Source organism: Magallana gigas, chromosome 10 (assembly GCF_963853765.1).
Source record: "Magallana gigas chromosome 10, xbMagGiga1.1, whole genome shotgun sequence".
In the NCBI taxonomy this organism is placed as follows: domain Eukaryota; kingdom Metazoa; phylum Mollusca; class Bivalvia; order Ostreida; family Ostreidae; genus Magallana; species Magallana gigas.
Window position 1 is genome coordinate 28,178,164 of NC_088862.1, and position 25,290 is coordinate 28,203,453.

The following is a 25,290-nucleotide window of genomic DNA, read 5'->3' on the forward strand; positions in this document are numbered from 1 at the left end:
TGTTTCAAAAACATGTAACAGGATAGGTTTTTCATTCTTCTTACCGTAACGAAAAGATCCATTTCATAAGAACTTTCACTAGAGGCTATTTAATTATCAATATATCAACAATAGAACCAGACGCATTAAGTAAGAAAAATAAGTATACATATACTCATAAAACATTTTTTTGGTTTTAAATATGAAACCATGTTTGTGAGGACACATTTGCTATTATTAAACATTTTCCGACGATACCTTGTACTTTGTACCTCTGTCTGTCAAAAGAAAGAATGTTCATCCAACCGGTAAACACATTTTGTTAAATGGTAAAACGAAGTGAAAATAGCTGAAAAGCCAGTTATAAAGGACTTTAACGGCAGTTTGCTACTTGATATATTATTCACTATACATGTATATACCAAAAAGTTAATGAATGGGGTTACGACATTATATGATGTATGGGACCTTCCTACATCAATGCTGTAAAATTTTTACCGATGATCAAAGGCTGAAGCCAACATATCTGTCTAAAAATCCAACAAATGTCATCCCCGTACTCAGTTAATATTCGTAGAATAAGGATATCACAATTGATGTTACAACCCTTATCATACTTTGTAATAATTCAAAACACTATCAGAGAGAGAGAGAGAGAGAGAGAGAGAGAGAGAGAGAGAGAGAGAGAGAGAGAGAGAGAGAGAGAGAGAAAATGAAGTCATTGAACACTTATTAAAATCATGTAATTAAACTTAATTTGAAATTTAAATAATGAGTCTATTATAAAGTACGTAAACATACTAGATACTCGATCTGAAATGAAGATTACAAAGAATGTTTTCTTAAAATTCAACGCATTATTCGATCGGAAATAATTCACATAAGGAAAAATTTTGAAGAAATGTTAAAAGAAAATCTTAAATTTTTACAATACATTTTCATCATGTATGAAATCATGGTTTATTAATCGCATATAATATACAGATACCAGTTGTAATAGTTACATGTAAAATACACTTTGACTTTTTACATTTTTACAGTTACGATTGAAAGGAAAAAGAGATCAGCATTTTGCAAAGTTTTGTAGTTAAACTTAACAATCAAACTGTCTTAAATAACACATGCTGCTTTTCTTTAATTCCAAACACTGTGACAAAGTATGAAAGAGGCGCAAATAATGTGATGTAACGCTGGATTGTAATTTATTAAAACAGTCATGTTCTTTATAAAACAATGTTTATAATGATAACAAAAACTAAATAAAATACATTTTCCTTTCATTTTTGTAGATGTGTTAAATCATACAACAGAAAAATCATCAAGATTCAACAAATCAGTCTCCAATATTCCAAACATTACTCCAAAACGTGAACCATCTGCCAACAATCGTTCCTTTTTATTTTCAATGATTGTAGTTATTGCAGTGCTAATCATCATATTTGTTATTTTCCTTTACACTCAGCTGTTTGAAAAGCGACGAGTTGTCGCTAATTTGTGACCAACTACACTATTTCTATCTTTATAGTCAAGCTATTTCGTATTTTTAACTTACTTAACTTCAATATTGTCCTACCCAACTTAAAGTATTTTTTGAAGGGAGGAGAGATAATCGAGAAAAAATGGCACGTAGACTTGTAAGTGATCATTAACCATGGATTATATTACTGTGGAATCGTAAGAATTCATGGTGGCTCAGTTTTTGTTGTGTTTGTGGGTAGCCCTCCTCAGCGAACTTACATCTCCGAGGAAATCAAACTTTAATCGAGTTTTTAGTTATCTTACTGAAACCAAAAACCAACGCATCCACGAAACAACATCCTAACAAATAACAAAAGAATCCAAAATCCACGAATTTATCTCTCTCAAACTACAAGGATACTACAAGGATACCACAGTCACTTGTTATGGATATAAAATTCCAAATTGGATAAAAAGTGAAATTACATGCAACATTTTTTTTAGTTTTCCAAGAGAAGTCAATTCTGTCTATGATTAAATGAAATGTCACAACTTTAAGAAAATAAGACTTGTTGTTGTAGCTCACTATCCGTAGATTGATACCTAAGTACATGTATATCTTAAATTTCTTGGTGATCAATTTGACAAACTATTGGATTAAAAAAAAACTAACCAATTGTCGGTGCATTTGATTCAAGTTCATGCATATTTATTCTGGAAATAAGACGATCAAAAATTTCATTTGTTTGCATTTATATTTCATAAAGGGTATAACATGTATAGTACCGATCAGACCCAACCTTACACTAGAGTAAACCCCAACTAAACCCCGGGTTTACTTCTGGGGTTTACTTTGGGTTTACTCTGGGTTTATTTTTTGAACATTTGGGTCCTCTCAGGGTTTACTTTGGGTTTAGTCGGGGTTTACTTTGGGTTAACTAGGATATTGCTTTTGAGGTCAACTGTACGCATTGAGGTGTGAAGCAGACCCGTCTTTTATGTAATCACCCTACTGCCTGTAATTTCTGGGTTTACTCTAGGTCAACTCTAGTAAACGCGGAGTAAACCTAGAGTAAACCCAGAAAGTAAACCCAGGGTTTACTTGGGGTTTACTTTCTGTTAGGTTGGGTCTGATCGGTAATGTATATCCAAAACAGATAATTATATCCAATTTATGAGATTGGTCGTAACCTTTTGCTGACTTTATAATTTTTATCAATCAAATACATATCTTTCTTTAAAGACTTTATCAAAGATAACATACAAGAACATGTATACGCTTATTCTATAAAAACTAGCACTTTATGATATGAAATATATGAAGGAAAACTATTCTGATTATTTTATTTTGGTCTAATATTACATATATAGTATACATTGTGTATATGAATATTACAAATCAAGTCTTATATTGTGTAATGCACTTGCCTTCAAAAATATCATTGCATACACAACACGAATTACCCAATGAATATTGTCAGTAAAGTAAGTCTTCTTATACAAGATATAGTAAAGTTATGGAATAAAGGACATCATGCATATTTTTACACTTGTAAGATATGCACACTATAGCAAGAAGAAATTATACATCTTTAAAAATATCATTATATCAAGCGAGTAGTTTTTACACGTATCACGTAGAACACATGTTGGACGACTAACATCTAAATTTATCGCAGAAAATATAGCCCCAGATAACTTTGAAGTTTAAGAAAGGAGAATGGCACTGGGGCGTAGTAGATCATTTGGTTCTTGCCAAAACTTGTACTCAAGTTGAGTCTTCAAAGTTTACATAGCCGTTAATTAAATGTGAAGGACAGGTGGTAAAAACGAACAGAGTTCAACATCAGAAGTCCAAAGAAGAAATACAAAATAAGAGCAGAGAAAACACGGACCTCTAATTTAGAGGTAGGATCATGTGCCATGGAGGAGTGATCAACTTATGCTGTATGATGAAAAGGCCAGTCTTTTGGGGTTTAGCACTACAAGAGCTTGTAGGAATGCTACCATGCAGCTATCATTTTTTTTCTTGAAGAATCTATAGGTTAATCTCATTCTTTTATCCCGCGCACTGGCTTTAACGCCTGAGATAAGTGGATGTAGGTGGATGCATTTTGGATGTAATCAAGATGAACAAAATGTAAATATTGATATAATAGTTGTAGTTGTAAAACAAGAAGCAATCTTAGTATAACGGTCAACCTTCAAGTCATTAAAATTTAACCGAACGTCATTTTTTTGTGTGTGCGGGGGGGGGGGGGGTTGTTTTATTTGAAAAGATGAAAGATTTTAAACGGGGAAATGTAGTTGGGTTTCAAATATTAAAAATTGAAGGGAAACCCTAAAATATCAATATTAATGGATCAACATGTTTGAAAGGCATTTAATGGGTATTATGTTTTCCTTATCTCGATAGTTTATATTTTATTAACAACTGCACTCAATTATAAGTATGAAGTTAAATAATACAAACATTCTTAATTTCATTCAAAATAAGAACAAGTCGTGTATTGTCTTTGCCATCGTTTGCGTTGAAATAATGACAAACCGATTGATTTGCTTTGTTTTGCTGGTTCAGATTTCTCTCTTTCAATCTGAAATTTGTCTTGGGTAAGATTTTTCTTTTTTATTGTAATAGTTTATTGTCTTTTATAATTAAACGGCTTGTTTTACTTATACGTTCAATATTAAAGTGAATCCGGAAAACATTGCTGTGTTGGATTTAGATGGAACGATGAACAAAAGAAATATTTACGTAAGTATGATAATTTCTACGAAAGCCGAGAAGGATCATTCGAGATTCGAGATTCGAAATACGAGATTCGAAATACGAGATTCGAGATTCGAGATTCAATATCTAAATTAACCAATCAAATTATGGATCTGAAACCTGTATCCTAGCAACATCAAACTGTTGTAAATAAAGATCATTCGTACATGCTCTTTCCTACAAATACATGTCTTAATAGCTCTTATATAGTGGTTATAAAATGGTTAAATCAACATTGATGAATTAACCCCACACAGTATAAACAATTAAATTAGAAATAACACTGTTGGCTTTGCGAATCTAAGTGGTTTTGTTTGCCCTGTATGTATTTCCCCCCGAACAATTTTAACCCGAAGTGTATTCGCCCCAACTGTGTAAAAATCGGCTCGCGAAGAATGATCTGTTTAATCTAAATGTTTTAGCAATGAAACGAAACTCAATGAAATAATCGACATGTCAAAATATAGGTTATGATAAAGTTTTAAACCATAGAAGATATAATGATTTACAACCTCAAAGACCAAAATCCAGATAAGAATAGTGTATTGTAGGGTATGGCAATGCCATTGTCGATATGAGAGAGAGAGAGAGAGAGAGAGAGAGAGAGAGAGAGAGAGACAGAGACAGACAGACAGAGACAGACAGACAGACAGACAGACAGACAGACAGACAGACACAGAGAGAGTTTTGTAGTGTCAAATTCAGTTTGATTTAGAATTCGAAATTGATTTGATTTGTTACAAGCATATATAGACAATAATTAAGCCTCTAAAACGAGAGAGAGGAGGTAGCTAGGGTAGGGCAGACCAACTAGCAAGCTTTAATTTTAACGGTGTTAGCGCACCTGTGATTTACATCGACTCTCTCCCCCCCCCCCCTCTCTCTCTCTCTCTCTCTCTCTCTCTCTCTCTCTCTCTCATCACCTAGTATTTCCTTTTCCGTGAGGGGATTTGGGGTATTTGTGATGTCTTACATTAGCAAGCGAAAATGATAAAAAAACATGAAATTTTCTTTAAATTGTGTGTGGATGTTGTACGCCAATAATCTGTTTTCAGTATATACATTTCAAGAGGGGGGGAGCTATATAGTCCTAATTAATTTGTCAGTTATTCTGTCCCCACTTTGTTTTCTCTTCGTTTTCCAGGTTTTTTTTTATTTGGCTCGGCAAATTAATATAAAACTTTCTGTGTAGCTCCATAACGATGCACTGTAGATAAATAATGAGTAATTTTACTTTTGATAAACAGGTACATATCCGTACTTGATTTTTAATTTGACTCTTATAATCGGATTTAATATTCCAATAATTATAGGGTAGGAAAGAGTAGACGGGACTTTTTTGCGCATATCCTACTGTACCATTCATTCAACACAGGTATTAGCACTCATCGAGTTCGACTTGCTTTCCTTTTCTTTCATCCACTGGATTTAAAGCTATTAATTTTTGAAAATATTTTGAATTTATGGCCTGATTATATATAAATTAGAGCTGCGCTGGTGCATATATTTACCCAAATGGACCAAAATATAACCAAATGAATCTAAAAATTTTGACAAAATTAGTTTTAAACGTACGACTCTTTTTCAATTCTAATCGGGTATGTCCTTTAGAAAAATCTTGAACCACACACATTTTAGCAAATAAAACGACAATTGTTTCATTTTTTTATGGGGAGGGAGGTGGTGCCGGTAAAGGACATGTATTGCTTGTGGCAGTTGTGCTATACTCTCATTTGTTATGATAGGTAATACTACATATTGATATAAAATAAAAGTTTCCAATTACACTGTACATAGCTTCTATCACGCATTTTGACCCGTGCGATAGTTTAAAACAATTTTCAAAGCATTTAATGTAATTCAACCGATCATTTTTAAAATTTAATTTTCTGGATCCCCGCCTGATACGTCCGCCTTCTTGTATATTAGAATTACATGTACGTTGACCATATGTACACCTTAACTTAATCGGCTATGTTATGGGACGATAACATTTTTTATCAATGTTTTTGCAGGATATGTAACAAATAACAGCCTATTCGTGGGTTTTTGCACTGATTATTTGAGATAATTTGCCGCCATCTTTTATGCATTCCACACACCACTCACGGTTTCTTTATTTGGTGTTCTGTGTGTATGGCGACAAATTGGTAAATTTGCACCACTCACCCCTTGTAGCTTCATCCTGATTACATTTTATCTGGCTAAGTGTACTGTAGTAGTATATTAAATACACACATCTTTGTTTGCAGTGCTTATTTACACCTTTAGAGATTTACTTACAAAAAAAGTAAACATTTGTATGACTTATATGTAATTATTGTCAATTTTGGTGCGGTGGGGGTAGGGGGGGGGGGGTAGGAAACTACAGAGAAACTTAACTTGGCTGTGAAACATATGCTTTTATTCTTTCTTGTTGATATATCAATGAATGAATTATAACAAAATATATGTACAACAATTAATTTTGAAATATTCATGCACAATCAAAAAAAAAAGGTTTTACTGTTCTCTGCACAAGAAATCGGCAATGTGAACAAATTGGCACCCTATCATCCCTACCTTTAATTGTAGAGAGTAGGTATTTTTCTATATTGAAAACAATTCCAAAAGTAAGACTCATAATAAGTTGTTTACTGAGGAAAAGGAAAAAAATTGTATTTATTAATAATTCCGTATGATGTGATAATATCTCAATGATTTGTTTATAATCATAGTACTAGTGTATCACTGTATGCATACATAAAAACTATTAGAAATGCTTATATTTATTAGTGAAACAGGACAGATTATTTATATTTAGATTATTTAGATACATGTACTAATCTTCATGCGGGGATCTAGAAAGGAGGGGGTCAGGGGATCTGGACCCCCTTCTCGGGAAATTTGGAGCTTATTAAATTTGCATAGTAAATTTTTTTAAAATTGGCCTAGGACCCCCTACAGAAAAAATTAGCTCAGCTTATGAAGTTCTCTACCATAACCGCATTTTTACACAAAAGGGGTGAATAAACCCGGGTTTTAAACTATTACTGGTGGTGAAATACCTTAGGGTTCAAACGCATCAGGTGGAAATGCACCAGGGCAAACAAAATCACTTAGATCCGCAAAGCACACTGCATTATTACTAGTCTACTTAGATATTCTGTGTAAAAGTAAATACAAATAATTATTTAGTTAGGTAGGGAGAAGTGAACATAGCATTTATTTGTATATAAGAGCATGTACGTATGATTTTTATTTAGAACAGTTTGATGTCGCTAGGATACATATTTTCAGATCCTTGATTTGATTGGTTAATTTAGATATTGAATCTCGATTTTTGAATCGCGAATCTCGTATTTCGAATCTCGTATTTCGAATCTCGAATCTCGAATGATCCTTCTTGGCTTTCGTAAATTTCTCTGGTTTTTTTCTTTAACTTATATTTGTTTTGGTTAAGAGTTATATTTAACGAATGAGTGTTTCATTCATTTATTATTATTACAATGATGTTTTATGTAATCTTTTTATTACATTACCAGCATGTGTTAGCGGATATTATGGAATTAACAGTAGCTCGTAGTGCAGCTTTCCTCTGTATGGAATGAACTGTATGTCAAACTGTAACTGCTCTGAGAACGACTGTGATCGTGTGTACGGTTGTTTAATCAATGTCTCATGAAGTTATATATTCCGTATTTACTTTTCTTATTTCGTACAGGATTTAAATCTTTAAATTTTACTTAAATTTACCCCACGTGTTAACATTTTACTTTATAAAACATCATAATTTTCTTTGTCCTACGTTTTAAAACAAAAAACACTAACATCAGTGTTTAATATATCTGCGTGTGATAACGCTTTGGCGTTCTTCGCTGAAAATTAAAACGAGATTACTTAGTGTGGTGTGTATTTTTGCAATGATTGTTGCGTTCTTACACCGTAAAAAAACACAAAAGAAAGCACTTTCCTTTTTATAAGTATAACTTAGGATTTAAAAATCAATTGGTCAAATACAAGCATCCATAAAAGACAAGTGCATTTGTCAATATGGTTGATCATCATCACAGAGGAAAACAAATACATTTTTTATATAAATATGATAAACACCATAATATCTACGACTACTGGCAATTTTAGGTTCAGTCTTTTATGTCTGCAAAGCCTATAACAATTGTATTATCCTGTCTTTATTTTTGATCGATAACAATCCACAAAAATTCAACATTTTTTCAGTTATAGCTGAATTCTTTAAGTTTACAATAATTTAGATAAACAACGCCTTCTGTTTGTTTACGAATTATTTATGTCGTTTACTTGTCAGTTTATAAAAATATGTAACATCATACCTAACACTTATTTTAAAGCAGATGGCACCTTGACTGACGATATAGAATTTGTCGGAACGGATCAAAGATCTGATTTTAATCAGATTGTTTATATACTGGTCGCACGCCAATATAGAAAAATGTTGTTGAATAATAAAGATTTTAACATAATTTACATTGCAGTTTATTTCCTCTTTTCTTGCTCCTGACATTTTTATTAAACTTACAAATAAAAATTGACTCATCACAGATTCCCCACTCCCCCGTTTAAAAAAAATCAAATTTACGTATAAAAAAAAATTGTTGATCACATAAGGAAAATGGATCCCCCGGGAGCATGTATTATCGTAAATAGTAGTGAAAATAAAGACACTTTTGAGCAGCTAAAGAGCTTAAGGCATATCACGCACTCCCCATTCCCCACCCCGATTAGAATTTTTCTGATTTTGAGAATTTTATTTTTCTTTTTGCTTATGAAGATTTTTTGAATGGTGTTGCCACGCCCCATTTAAAAAACGTTCCTGGAAATTACCGTAAATATAGTGAATAAAATAATTGTGAGCATTCATCCAATGAGAGCAAGTTACAGCTGTTTCCTATCTCTGAAGAAATGTCCCGATTCGTTAGCTCTGCAAGATTTTGAGAAGATTTGGGTATTTATATTTCAGCAGATTTACAATAACTACTTAGAGTAGTTTCCCCTTATTGTGACGTCAAAGTTCACGTCAGTCAAGTGTAGTCTGTCTCTTTGAAAACACACTAGAAAAAACTACGCGAAACATACTGTTTGGTTTACTTAAAAAGCATGATGTTCTGGAAATTACACAATTTATCTGTTTCTCAAAAGTTTTACTTTGATTCTCGCGAGATGGTATCCAGTCTAGTGAGATCGTCCGACATTGAGGAATTGCATTGTGGGTCGAAATTTACTGACTCCGAAAAATTCTGTCGGATCAATGTGTAAGAAATCCATTTTGACGTCACTCGAAAGGACGATAACTCCGGAAATTGGCGTTGTTTCAATGCATGTACGTAGTCTTTTATCTTGTTCTCGTGAGAGTGTGAAATGGGAAACCATAATTACAGGGAACTACTGGGACGATTAAAACAAGGCATTACTGGTCCGATTAACTGACGCCAAAAAAATCCGTTGAATGAATGTGCAAATAGTCCGAATTTTCTATTCACACACGCCTTGCCGGTAGAGCTCGCTTCGCGCCGGCGCTACGCGCCGGCGAGCTGCACTCGCTATAATTTTATATTTTTGTACACACATACTAGAGAAATGTTAACTGCAAAAAGGCCTCTTTTTTGACGTATTTATATGATTCCGGAATTGTTTGTTGTGCGCAGATATTATCCGGCTTTATTTGTTATGCATCCGGTTTGAAGAATAACACGTGAGCTTTACAGGACTCCATCAAAGGATTTGTCGAACCACGTTGTTTCAGGTTTTTTTCTAATATGGAGTTATGAACAGTATATTGCTTTCTTAATCCATTTGACTTATATGTGAATCCGTTAACGTATTAATACTTTTTGAATATTAATTTTTGAATAAACTCGCGCATTCTGTAAACTTTGTGCAGTAAACCATTATGTGTTTTACATATACGATATGTATTAAAGCTTGTACATAATAAATCGCAATTCAATATACATGATATTCGGTGCATTATTTGTTTACACTAAAGCTTTTAGTTGTATGTACACTCTGCAAGATAGGAACTATCTAAAAGATATGCACAAATAAGTTACATTTCAGTTCACTGACTGACAGAACTTTATCCTGTGGTTAACATTCACTGACACATAACGATTCATTATGGGGAAGTGCATCTTTCCCGTATAGGGAAGTTTATTTGAAATATTGACTTATAAAGCACATGAAAGGACTTTAATACCAACCATGAGCCTAATTAATCAATTAAAAGATCTAGTTCAATTCAATACAATTATGTTTGATTGCAAGTATTACTAGAAGTACCGACTTGTACAGACAACTTTATGTGTTGTTCACAAGAAAATCATTATACGGAACTTTTTTTATTGAAAATAACTCTTTTTTCAAAAAAGTATTTTAAATATTAGAAACCTTTTCATGTACATATAGTTCCTCGTTTTGTGTTGAAAAAGGTGACTGTTATTATGATGACTTCGATTTTTCTATAGTCAACTTTCTCTACTTATGTAGCAATAAACCTTCATCACCTGCATATGGTGTTTTTGTCTCTCAGTTAAATTCGATACGCATGCGCATGCTCTTCGTATGAACAGTTTCTAAGACGAAGCAAGCCACTGACAAACAAGTTGATATAGTAGGACTATCAACAGTCTCGCTTGAAGTCATCTTTTCTTAAGTTCTATGGTCCATACAACGACCTTGTCAGCAAATACAATCTTCCACTGGGTCGCATGCTGACTGACGTTTTTCATACTAATTGTTAGAACAGAATTAATCACCTAATTGTCTACGGACAGTTCCGATTTTCTTTCCCGATTACGACAAAGAGAACACGGCGGGTGTGACCGGTCAGCGGAAGATGCTCACTCCTCCTAGGCACCTGATCCTACCTTTATCTATTTGGAGGTCTGTGCTGCTCTGCCTTGAATTTGTATTTCATTTTATGGATGTTTAAGATGGTTCACGGTTTGTTATTGTCGTTTTTGTAATTCCAACTATACTAGCTGGACATTAAGATGAGACTTGATATTTTATTTTATATAAGATATAAGTTCTTCCTTTCATTTAAACATCAATGTGACAGTGAATGTAGCAGTAAATTATATTAAAGAACTTTTTTCACGCTGTATTGCAATAAAACAATTACATGAATTCATCTTACAACTTGCGAAATATAAGAGAAAACAATTTTGTTTATTGAAATGTTAGTTCGGAAATCATCTCTTATTGAAATAAGTCACCCCAGTATGCTGCTACATGTATGATCATATATTTTCTATGTGCATCCTTGTTTAAGTTCTTGGAGGAGTTCTACATAGGTTTTGCCTGTTCTCCAATCCATTCAAGTAAGGGAAAACATTTTTTTAAATTTTTTTGTTTCAGATTCTATGCTATTAATATGAGCAATGAACTTAAATAGAAAATTGAAGAAGCTGTTTTTTAATTGATTATTGTTTTTATTTACATTGATGCCTATCATGATAATAACTTTTTATTCTGTAGGGTTTGCATTCAACATTTTTCATATATTCATTTGATGTTTTGATAATAAGTGTGGCGTCGAGTAAATAGTTATTGATTTTGGTGATGCTGGCCGCACACTACACTGTCGCTTGAGATACAGGTGGAATACAGTTAAACGAAAATTTGAGAGGATCGGAACGATACAGTTGGCCAGCGTGCTAGGTTCCGTTCGTCATCGAAAGCAAGATTTTGTGTCTTGCCTAGATGGCCGAGTGGGGAGCGTTGTGGCCGCTCACTCATTCACTATGGGCAGGTATATGTCAATAAGAGAGTTATTGCAATGTTTGCGCCTATTATATATGTATGTATCTATGCAATGTGTATCGTTCCGATCCTCTCAAATTGTCGTTTAACTGTATTCCACCTGTATCTGATCTCAAGCGACTGTGTAGTGCGCGGCCAGTGCGCTAGGTTCCGTTTGTCATCGAAAGCAAGATTTTGTGTATTGCCTAGATGGCCGGGTGGGGAGCGCGGTGGCTGCTCACTGCTAGGAGAATGGGTTCCAAAGGTCGTGAGCTCAAGCCTCGGTCGGGGCAGAAGGTGGAGCTCCAACAAAGGTGAATTATATAGGTGCTTTATATATATATATATATATATATATATATATATATATATATATATATATATATATATATATATATATATATATATACATACATACATGTTCTATTGGACTTGCTGGGTAATTTTCTTTGTTAATGCGGCCATTGCAGACTAAAGTAATCTTATCTTTAATGGCAACTGTTGCTTTTTACATTGTTACATATTATTTATCTTTTACATTTAGTTGTAGATGTTGAATTATTATAATAATGTCTTAGTGTGTTGAATATTATACATCATATGATCCTCATTAGGTAATGTAACAAAGTAATTACATATGTATCTTAACAGAAAACACGTAAATGGAAATTTACACTACGTTTTCAATGAATTTAAAACAATTTGAAAACATACTATGTGTGCATTTAGTTATATTTGCAATTTGCTTCGAAATAATATTAATTCAATTTGGAAATCAAAGACAAATATGCATATTTTTGTCAGATAACTTTTATTTCTTCACCATTCCTAAAACTACATTATCTTTTACTCAATTGCTACAGAAAAGTTTTTATTGTTTTTATAAAAGAGTTAAAATATAAGTGATGTTTTTTTATTAAATTTATCTCTATGTGAAAAGTTCCTTGATAGTTTAACTTAAAATTAAAAAGTCCACAAAAACGCAAAACAGTCCCTATACGATGAAATCGATCTTTTTATGAAGAATTGTCACATTCAACACGTAGTTGAAGAACAAGTATTTTGTCACGTTTAATTTACAAATGGAAAACAGATTTTTAAACATGACGAGATAAGTTTTAACCACAAAGTGTACTCTTCCAGTGCAGATGGCATTAGGTATTTAACATAAAAAATACATTAATATGACCATATTGTAATCCTGAACTTCTCATTATATCAAATGACATGAGCATATTCTGAAGAGTGTTCTGAGTTAGCTCTATTGATTTCTATTTCAGCACATGCGTGAAATTAATTGTCTGATTAAGTATCATCATTAATTATTTTCAAATTAAAGTATCTATATTAAAACAAGTCAATATAATATACATGTACAAGGAACAGGGATACAGAACGTGAATATCAAACATCACTGATCTATGTGATGATTTGTAAAACGGTTTCCTTTCACATAAAACAGATTGTAAAAGAGTCAGAATCAGTGATGGATATAATGACCATTGACACGGTTCATGTAATACTGTATCAAATCGTTGCAGTTGGATCTATGAATTTATGTGCCAAGTAGGTAAAAATCATTTCTCTTTTCAATTATTGTTTTAGAATTTGTTGTTTTACTTTAATTGCTAAGAGATGTATTCTTGAAACTTTGTAGCAAAGATGGAACACATGATTGTTGCCAAGGGTACAAGTTGGATATTGCACAAGATACATGTATACGTATGTTTTTGTTTATATTATATACTAAATGGTAAAGAGAATACCATCAGACACCTAAGAGAAAAGTAATGGTAAAGCGAAATTTATCTAACATCTGATAACAAGAGTCGCTGAAACGTCATGCTAAAAATCTCAATGAAAAAGGGAAATCTTTTATATTATTGAATTTGACTTTCACAGAACATTTTACCATTTTCATGAATTCAAAAAACTTTAGATATAATACTTTTAGCGTGTGAACTTGGATTTACTGGAAGAAACTGTGTTACCAAGTGTTTACATCCTTCATATGGACAAGACTGCCAGTCTTCTTGTGACTGTAATGCAACACAAATGTACTGTCATCATGCCTACGGTTGTGTGCGATTTTCCGGTAAGATCCTTCATTGATAGATCATAGATCTCAATTTCATAATATATGTATATGTGTTAGTATACAATATACAGGGATATATACCTTTGTATTTTATCAAATTTTGTTTCGTATAAAAACTAATTCTGCGCGTTCTTGTTTCTTTTTTCGATCTGTTATTTCTTGATTTCCTTTAATTGAATTAGAAGGTAATTTGTAATTTTAAAAAGATGTTAAATACAATATTATGATAATATATACAAATAAAGAGAGTTTGTTGTAGAATATCAAATTCAATCTACAACTCATATGAACTTAAGGACTGTCACTAAGGAACAGATGATCTTAGATAGCAACATCACTGATAAAGGTAAATTCGACTCTGCTTAAGTCCACTATCATTTAAATTGTAATTTATATCTTCCTATATACCTGGAGTACGCCAACTTTCAAAATAAATCAATACATTTTATATCATGTAATCAATATTTATAGAATTATTAAACAGAATGTTGGATACTTTTTATGTAAAATCATCGCCAAATGTTTATGTGTAATTTATAGAGAATATCTATATTGTGTGATTTTATATCTGCGTTATCCAACGAGTTAAAATGGTGTATATATTCGCGAGCCTTGCCGAGCGAATTTAATCATTTCAACGAGTTGGATAAAGCAAATATAAAATTACTCAATTATAGATGTACTATTTATCTCATACAATCTTGAATGACCCGAATAGTTCTTTTTCAAAGATCAAAAACGATAATGCAACGTTGTGTTATGCGGTTATTTTGACCTTGTGCAATACAATTTAGTACGTTATTTCTGAGATAAATCTAAATGTTTTAATGTAAAGTTTATAGGAAATAACCCTTCAAATATTTTTTAAGCTCTGAATAACTTTTCTTAGAGCTAATGCACTTGATTAGATGGAAATACTGATGAGAAGACTTGAATAATCAAGTTTGTTGACATACTCAAAGTTGCGAATGCACGTTAGTTTGAATTAACTCGAAACACTAGCCTAGTGATTCTAAATTGAAAAAAGTGAATCAGGATGCTTACTGGTGGTGGAATAAAAGTCTTAAGAAACATTATTTCGGTAAGTTTTTGTATATAAACTCAACCAGAGCGCTATGTGTGGAGAAGCTTAGCCCCCCCCCCCCCCGGTTCCGACGCCTATGCTACGCAGTTAAGTGTTTTCCTTCATATTTGTATTTGATAGAGCATTACCCGTTTGATATAGCAAATGTTTTTTACACAGGTAATATACACCACAGGTATGAGATAAATCATGAGAAATTACAGCTATGTCTAGTGTGCTACTTTACATAATATAACAGAATATGAATAAAACATCAATATATAAATACACACTTGGTAATTTTCAAAATAGACATTCCTTGCATATACATGTAGCACCATTCAGTGAATATTTATATAAACTGATTAACCTCTATTCAATATCCGATCAAAATTAAATGTAAGCAGGATAATAAGAATAAATTGATAACTCCAATTACTCAATGATGTGATCGCTTACATAGTTTATCAAAAACATAATCCTTGTGATCCGTAAGTGCTCTATGTATTTAGATATATACAGTTTATACCGGAATCATATTTACACAAAACGTGTGTCAATGGGAGAAAAACGATAGACTAGTTATTTTTTGGAAACGTATACTTTCACTCTGCGTTTAGCACGAGAAACAACTCTTTAATGAATTAAGTGGAGAATGTTTGTTTAAAACCTTCTATCACAGCGGTTTGTTTAAAAGTATACTTCTGGTATATACGAGGGTTGTCCAAAAAGCGTGTGAACAATCGCGTTTTTGTCAGTTTAAATGGCTTATTTATACAAATTGTATATATTAGTAATTGTCATTAAATTTCAAATCAAACTAAAGTGGTTTTTATTTTTTCATAGAAATAAAGAAGATTTTTAATGCATTAAAGGGTCGCGGAAAGAACGCACGGCCAACCGTAAAAATTGTCCAATCTTTGTAATTGAGTTTTTAGATATGAATGTTTACAGTATTTATAAAACATCTCAAAACTTCATAATCTTCTATTGTGATGTAGTCTGTATGGTGAACGTCATTTCCATACGTCGTTTAATTTTTTTTTTAAACCAGCAAAGGACTTTTAAAAGATACTGTGGTTTCATTAATATCTGTTGAATACCAATTTTCGTGGATTTCATTGTTTAGTTGATTCACGAAATTAAATGTTCATTGAAGTGCAATTTTTATTAACATTTTGTATTAATATGGTCATTGGCCACGAATTTACGTATCCTTGAAACTGTGATTTTCACTTTATCCACGATAATTGATGCCCTTGCATATTAATGAAACCACAGTAATACGGCAAGAATATATCTTTAAAAATGCGACGTCATATGACCGCACGGAACAGTGCACCATCATCAAATTGTGTCGGCTTAGGTATAAAACACCGATAGAAACAAAACAACCGATTGGGGGAACGGGAATAACATCAGAATAGTTCGAGTTTACTTTCACACGTGGCACAAGTGATATTCTGATTGAATATGCGATTGTACGTGTACTCTCTGATTAAACGGTGAATGCGGCATATAACTTTCAGGTAGACCCAGGACTACGACGTTATAGAAACGTCGTTATAACTCAACATCAGACTGGGCCGTGCGGCCTGTATTGGCAATGTATATACATTGAAAACTCCATTACAAAAATGTACATTGCTCTAACTTTTATACATATACATTAATATACTCTATATCATAAAACTATAATACTTTCCTGATAATGGTGCTGTTATTTTGAATAAGAGTACATGTGTACACGAACATTTTGGACAACCCTCGTATTTGTTAAAGATTTGTTTATACATTTTTTATATTTTATATTTTAGGTGTTTTCAATATTATGTCAGACAACTTAACAGATTTCAAGAGTAGGATTTGTGATACCAAGAAAAGACAATCTAAAGGAATAAATAAATTCATGTTTGTTATAATTGGACTTACAGCGGTGTCTTTTATCATATATATGATGTATTGGTACGCACGTGTGTTAGAGAGCCGTCATTTTAACTCCAGTACAGTTTAGAAAATTTAAAATATTTTACAATATTTATTGAAGTAAAGTCATTGTTTTGATTTTCTAATCTGACTTCATAAACTTTCCATTGAGCCTGATGAATATGTTTGCAGTACACAGTGACAAGAGTGTGTTTAAATGTTTTATGTTAAAGGTTTCAGGAGTATTTAAAACAGTTTCAAGGCGAGATGGATTATTAATAGCTCGCGTTATTTTGTTGCAACCAAAGAACAATTGGATAAACATATTATTACTGTTATGCATTTATAGATATCTACTTTACTTTATTTTTAAAACGCATATTTGATATATCTTGTCTGTTTAAATGCTTACATAATTTCGGCATTATTAAAACGGTTATACAATAACATTCATCAAGCGTATATGCATAATGACTAAAAGTTTTTTGACATCTTGATTCCTAATAAATCACGACTTAACTTTTATTTCTTATTTTCTTTTTCATGAAAAATCAACTAAGCTCAGTCATTTATTCTGGAAATTTGGTTTAATCTAAAGACGTTGAAAATATATCCCACCGCTCTTTTATAGCTGAATTCATTTATTTAATTTCATTGATTGTAACGTTTGATCCTTTAAGTTGAAAATTCCCGTGGTTGTAAAAAAAATTTTTAATTCGTGTAAGTATCAGTCATCTTGACAAATGTTAGAAACAGAAAAAACATACGCTTTATCTCTACTTATTGGGCCCCAAGTTATGCTTAAAAGGTTGCAGGTCACATCCTCGACGGCAATCATCAATATTTCTATGCGTAATATGACGTGAGTTTTCTTCCTCTAGATCTTAAGGACAGCTAATTCATTGCATTTTATAAACATAATGATATCTATCTAAAGCATATATATATTCATATTCTGCTGGGTGTGAAACAATCATTTTATTTTTAGCTACCAATTGAACATCATACTTTTTCGAAAGCCAATCTTGAAATGCACTTGATTTTAACATAAATAATTCATCCAAATGTATTTTGTTGTTCTATTTTCTGTGTGCATATCATTGTAATATGGTATTGAGACTCATTTAATGAATATCTTGTATTAAAGAGAACTGGCCAAATTGCATTTAAATGCCATTTAATATCCATTTTTAGACGTTAAAAAGATATCATGAAATTATTAATGAAGATAATTAATTATCAATAATTGTCACCGATGATTGCATAAAGAAGAATTATTTCACAGTCAAAAGTATTGAAATTATTCATTGGCATTTAACGACAACTTTATTATACATACTTTGTTTTTCCATTCTATACATAAAATTATTATTATTAACAATCAACTCCATTTTTATAAAAAAAAAAATCCATTTGAAGTAATGAATATAAATTTTCGGTATATCATCAAGACTTTATGATTTATAGTTTTATGATAAATGCATTTAATATTGATAAAGAAGTATATAATTCTTTTATATTGAATTTAAAAAATGTCGGAATCACTTTCATTCAGCTCTGATATTATACACAATACTTTAAATCATTAAACACATGTTTCACTTAACATAACATGTTGTTAATAGCACGACTAGAATGTTTAGGTCAAATAATTGATAAAAAATAACGTAAGGAAAAAAACACAAACATTTTACAATTTACATGTACATGTGCCACCGTAATACTGGCATGGTTTTATTTGTATAAATCTGATTGTATATAATTAATGATATGGTTGTTTTTTTTATTAATATACCAATCAACATGATATGATTTTTAACGACTTTTTGTCTAACTTGGTTGCTGTTTCTCGTTATCAGAAAGTTGATATGTTATGGTGTGGTGTGGTGTGGTGTGGTGTGGTAGGTGTGGTACGGTGTGGTGCGGTATGGTGTGGTGTGGTGTGGTACGGTGTGGTGTGGTACGGTGTGCATATATTTCCATAAATTTTAATACGCTCAATAAACTCTGAAATCTTTATACATAAGGTTAACCTTTCTGTGTTCTACAACATTGATTTGAAATATTAAACTTCATATTTACAAGAATATGTATGGACAAAAAGAGACTGAAGATGTGGTTAAAGTGGTTAAATACAACCCTAAAGCATGAACTTTGGTTGTTATTCACACAGATATTTTGAGAACAACTCTAAATATCAATGCAGTATGTTTACTCCCACATGTATACTATCATACTCATCATTCATATATTGTTTACAAATGCCATAATTATCATTGCACTTCAAATTTATGCAATTGTTTGAAATATGTTTCCGCTACATCTGTCACCAATTGGCATTACCAGGAAAACATTGCTCGTTAATTGAGGAATCATTTGCAAATGAAAATATCGCACATGTTACATTGCTATGATCTCAAAGTTTGTCATTTTCATTAAGTGAACTTCACGGAACATAAAAACATACTTATACAATGATAATTAGAAAAATTTGGCTGTCCTTGCATATTTATAACAATGCAGATGCAATGGACGATGCAATTACTTTTTGTTTCGCTTTGTTGATTATGCTTCAAATGCTTGTACCTGTATCAATGAATATCTGTAAAGGGTAAGTATAAGAATAATATTTAGAATGAATGTTTCAGAAATGTTATTTATCTCAATAAATCATGTGTCATGAATTTTTATTTATTTATTTTTTAGAATAGATGGACAATATTGTTGTGACGGGTACAGACGGGTTCAAGATAAATGTATAGGTATATATTGTCTTAGAAATTTATTGAAAGAAAATTTTAACTTGTATGTGTTAAAACATCAAACAGTAGTCACACAAGTGTAAACATTTGATATTCATATTTATATATTTGCATTTCTATTGTTCTTTCCCACTGTAAGCCAATACGGAGGAGCTGCAATTATTTCTCTATAATCGCAATTGCTCTGTCAGTATACTATGACGTCATAAAGGTGTAACGTTATATATACTTTTCCATGAGGTTATACCGGTAGATTTAAACCACTATACGATACATCATGTGTTTTTCTCTAACTCCATTAAAATTGACGTATTTACATGTAATATTAAAACATGTTTTTGATAACATTTTAAAGGAATTACTGTTATAACATATCATTGATTCTGTTAACAAATCTATGTGAATTAAAAAGATACATTACAGTCTGAATGTTTACTTTTAATGTTTAGCTAAATGTCAAGGTCTAGGCTAATACAGGGTATTTGCGAGTGGTAAAATGCAAATATAAGTAATAAACAACGATTATTTAGTGAACATGGCGTTATGAATAGCAACTGCTCTGCTGGCATATTTTCCATGATGCGCTAGCGCGCATCATGGAATATGCCAACAGAGCAATTGCTATTCATAACGCCATATTCACTAAATAACGTTGTTTATTTCTTAAATGCATAGCCTGTGAAATTGGATTATATGGAAAAGATTGTGGCACCAAGTGTCGTTATCCCACGTTTGGACAGGACTGTCAATCTTTGTGCAACTGTACTGTCACTTACTGTGATCATGCTAAAGGATGTGAACAGTATATTAGGGGTATGTACACGTGTATTCATAAATTATGAAATTAAACAAAAATATTTTTGAATTTTTAAAATCACAATTTTTCTCTAGAATATCTCATTATATCTTTGCAGTGGCAAATGTACATATTAAATTGAAAATGATTGATAATATGCATAAAAGCGAGGTTTTTGTGTTACAGACTATCAGATTCATTCTACACAGCACTTGATTTACAACACTGTCACAGAGGAACGAATAGGTGATGTTAATAATCAAATAACGTTAACAGAATACAGCTTAAATTTTAACACATTCGATTTTGATAAGCTAACACTCCAGTTTTTTATAATAATGATTTTTGGGAGTTGATTTTAATCAACTCTCCTATGCAGTTACTGTGGCAAACCGAATGTGATACGAATAATTTAGATATTTTTGTAGTGCCATGTGTTCCTACGCCAGAGTGTAATTAAGTCTCGTTCAACCAGACGCTCGACTGTCTCCGTAAATTTCCGACTAGCAGAGAGGCTCTCTTGCTTGTCGGAGATTAACGGAGACAGCCGAGCGTCTGGTTGAACAATACAAGAGTTCGATATCAATAGGGCTTGGATCCATACGATTTTTAGAATTTTTCCGATTATTAATACATAGTTTGAAATCTATCTTTAAGTATTACACAACATGATTCATATGAGGTTTCTCGAAATTCTTGTCGGAAAAGTCTGAAAATTCATATAATAAAGATTTAAAGTGAATGATTCAAATACAGACTAAAAACTAATTGCCATGCAAGATAAGTTGATTTTAAAATAAATGATAATCGATCAAATCAACTCCCCTCAGTACTTCAGTACTTTGATTCGTAAATGGTATATATCGGAATCAATAGTAAGCACAAAATAGTTAACAAGTATATCCTTTCATTAAGTTCAATACATTTTGTTGGTTTTTTTACACCTTGTGAAAGTATATCGAGAAAGTATACCGAGGACAAAGTCCGAGAATAATATATTCTCATTAGATCAATAAAACATTTAATTACCGATCTCCATTAGGATAAATTATCTTATTATGATAGATATATAAATAATGCTATTCAATGGTATCACGGTAATTTTATTTTGCTCATGATGAAGAGGCATTCAACGTTACAATGTAGCATATGCCAAATCACATTTATTGTCTTGAAATGTATTTTTAGCATTATGGGGTTTATATTTTTTTTATTTTTGATACAGTATGTTTTAACAGAATTTATAGCATAATCATATGACACAGATCGACGATTCATATGCTTTGGAAAAATAAGATATTAAAATAAATGATATTACATGTTATTATAGTTCACGTTTCAGTAAAAGTGAACAATGTTAATATGCACTGTCAAGTTACAGTCGGGCGACAAAGTTGATTCGGAAATACTGTAACATACACCGGTGATATTTTATTATCATAAAAATTAGCTAGACGCAAATATCAGGGATCACAAACTCGTTACGGAAAACAAGCAGGCGAAAAAGTGTGAAAATGGGTTTTAAAAACGTAATTTTATGTGAAATTAAAAGTTCTAGCGATATAGTTTGGCAGACATATATTCATTCTGACTACAGTAGCTATTACTGTAACAAAAGTATTGTTACACAATTTTAAGAAACAATTGTATTCTTCAATTCTTACTTTTAACCAATTACTATATTTGTATACATGTTTAATCGGATTTAAATAGATAAAGGAATGTCCTACATTAACTAATAGTGCATTATAAATTGGGATTTCTTTTTGATTTTAATAATAGCTTTAGTTCCGTTTCTTTTTCTTTTTTTTTCTTTTTTTTAGTAAAATGCATAAATGGATGACTTTTCATAATGTTATTGATACTAAATAATATGGGACTAATGAGTTTATAGATTTTATAAGTTGATAAAATTGAAACCGATCCAACAATTCAAATGATAGCCGGCCTTTTAATCAAATATCAAAATTGTTAGACAGTTTTATCATAGCTAACTATTACATGTACGTGTCTTATTCCGCCGGAACAGAAATAGCCAAACAGTTATGCGACATGAATTTCTGACCGATACAGGAAGTAATATTTGCATTTGAAGCAAAGGGTATAACAAAGCAGTTATTGACTGTGATTCAAAAGGCATGTGATTTGTTAGACCTAAAACAGAAATGTATTTGGCCTTTGGCAATATATATACCTTCGGGTCCAACGTGCTGCCCTCATTTTCAATCAACAACTGTATACTATAAAGAAGATTCAATATATAACAAAGCATTGAAAAAAAAGATTGTGAAGAAATAGCAGATTTATTTTTCAAGTGTTTTTACCTTACATGGTATGTAACATAAGCACATTTTAAACGATATTCTTAGCAGTTATTGATTTTATTGACAAAACGTGATTATCGCAGTAAATGAAAATGTAAATATCAATTATTATAAATATAATTCAAACAAAACAAATCAATAATGCGTGATGTCTTATTTCTTTTTATTTGTATTGATGTTTTGGTTATCTCAGATTACTTATTCAAACATTTTTTTATCTTTGGTTCCAGATCCTTTCAACCTTTCTGAAGACTCTTCAACATGTGCTAATACTTCTGAATGTGATGCAAAGAAAACACTTAATCTACTGTATCCAATAATCGGACTAACAGCAGTATCTTTAATCATATGTATGATGTATCTTTACACACGATCTTTAGATAACCGTCCAGTGGAAACAGACACAATTTTAAAAAAATGTATTTAATAAACTCTCATATTTGAACCTCAACATCAAAACTGTAATTGTATATTTTACCACATTATTTCAAACACAAATTACAATATAAATGTTTTTAATCCACATCTCAAACGGGTTGGTGTGAAATTTTCGAAATAAATTTTAAACTTCATTTTTTTCCTCAGTTCACCAAAATGAAAACAAAACTGTTGATTTTTTTTATTGTAACCTTGTTATCACCATAAATAACTGTATTTTACTTTAACAAACTTTGACACTAGGCTGCTTTGTTTCTTATGAAAATTTAGTTATCAAACTGTTGGCAAGAGTCTTTTAGTTTTTGTTAAATGATTTAACAAAATTCAATGTGTTTTAAATTGTGTAATTTATGAAAAATCTTATCAAAGCTTATAGCAGTACGGAAATATAAATTCACACAACACTACTTCATCTTATACGAAATTTGAAACCATTTGAAAAGAAATACACGCTTGGTTACTTTTTTTAAGAAGCCACGTCCTTCGCAATTCGATGTCAAACTTTGAGTTGTTTACGGTCTGGTGAATGTTTTTTCCCACTGAACTTTTTATTTTTGTATTTTGAAACATCTTTTTTCATTAATAATACATACTTTAAAATAAAAAATTAGTACTATTTTAAAAATGCAATATCCTTTAGACCTTGGTGATATTGTACGTTATTTAATTTCCATGAGGTTAGACTAGTGGAACATAAAACTGTTAGTGAAAGGAATAGGATAATAGATATATGTTTTAAATGAAGCATGAAAGGTTTGGACAAGTATCTGATAGCCGTGTTAGGCTGAACGTGAACATTTTCGCACAAGAGAAATTATTGTGACTCATATGAACCGTGATGTAAAAAAAAGATAATTAGAATACACATGATGCAGTTACCATCCAACTCATGGTGGCCCATCCTATACCGGGAAACATGATTTGAACAAACTTAATTCTCCACTATCTTACGTTGCTTTCACTCATTCTAAAGCTTTCCTAGCCAAACGATGTTTGAAAAGAAGACTTTTTAAGAATATTCTATTTCTTTGTAAAAATTGAACCCCCGTTTCGACTTAACTATATCTTCGGTGACTTTAAAGATCCTTCCACGCGATAAGTTTCAGATTTATTCGTGAATTTGTTTTTTATAAAAAAAAATTAACTAAACAAAGAATAATAAATCTTTAACATCTTTAATAAACTTATATTTTTCTTATTAGGTGGCTTTATGCCAAGTTTATATAAATTGACTGAGAAGTTTCTGACAAAGAAGTTGAAAATATATATAGGTATACAGACGGAAAGACAGATGGAAAGACAGACAAACAAATGGTGGCCGGACAAAAAATGATTAGAAAAGCTCAACTGAGCTTTCAGCTCAGGTGAGCTAAAGGTTGAAAGTTGGAAATACGGCTTACAATATATTTGTGTAAATGAGGTGGATTCAATGTAGTGTAGGATTTTCTATCATACATGGCATCAGCTAGGATGCAGAAAACCGAAACTGTAGTACACATATATTTGACAAATACGTATTTTGAGAAAACGGTTTTACTCAAAGCAGTTCTCATCCTCTACACAACACATATTGTTATACTTTCATGTTAAATACTGAAATCTGATTGGTTTAGACGCAATTCGTAATCCGTTCTATTACCCTCAGCGTTAGCAACGCACTTAGCAACGGGTAGCATTAAAAATTGTTACATGCGCGAAAATTATGCGCGTACGGTTCACCGTAGAATTGACGTTATTCCTATGTAAAAGCAGTAAATTTTTCTTTAAAATTAAGACATTCAGTATAACAAAATAAATAGTGCCTGTTTGGTAGGATAACAGTTGAAATTGACAGCCCGAGAAAACCATTGTCAACCGACGCGGAGCGTCGGTTGACAATGGTTTTCTCGGGCAGTTAATTTCAACTGTTACCCTC

At 31.8% G+C, this 25,290-nt stretch overlaps 2 long non-coding RNA genes across 2 annotated transcripts; both read left to right on the top strand.

The window, feature by feature from the left end:
• The first annotated feature begins 13,616 nt into the window (after positions 1–13,616).
• On the top strand, positions 13,617–14,438 carry LOC136272318 (uncharacterized). Its single transcript, XR_010710300.1, has 3 exons — positions 13,617–13,690; positions 13,923–14,063; positions 14,326–14,438. It is a non-coding gene; the product is annotated as an uncharacterized lncRNA (long non-coding RNA).
• Positions 14,439–19,524: 5,086 nt separating this feature from the next.
• On the top strand, positions 19,525–23,616 carry LOC105323096 (uncharacterized). Its single transcript, XR_010710530.1, has 5 exons — positions 19,525–19,666; positions 19,762–19,817; positions 20,493–20,630; positions 20,800–20,859; positions 23,168–23,616. It is a non-coding gene; the product is annotated as an uncharacterized lncRNA (long non-coding RNA).
• Positions 23,617–25,290: the final 1,674 nt, after the last annotated feature.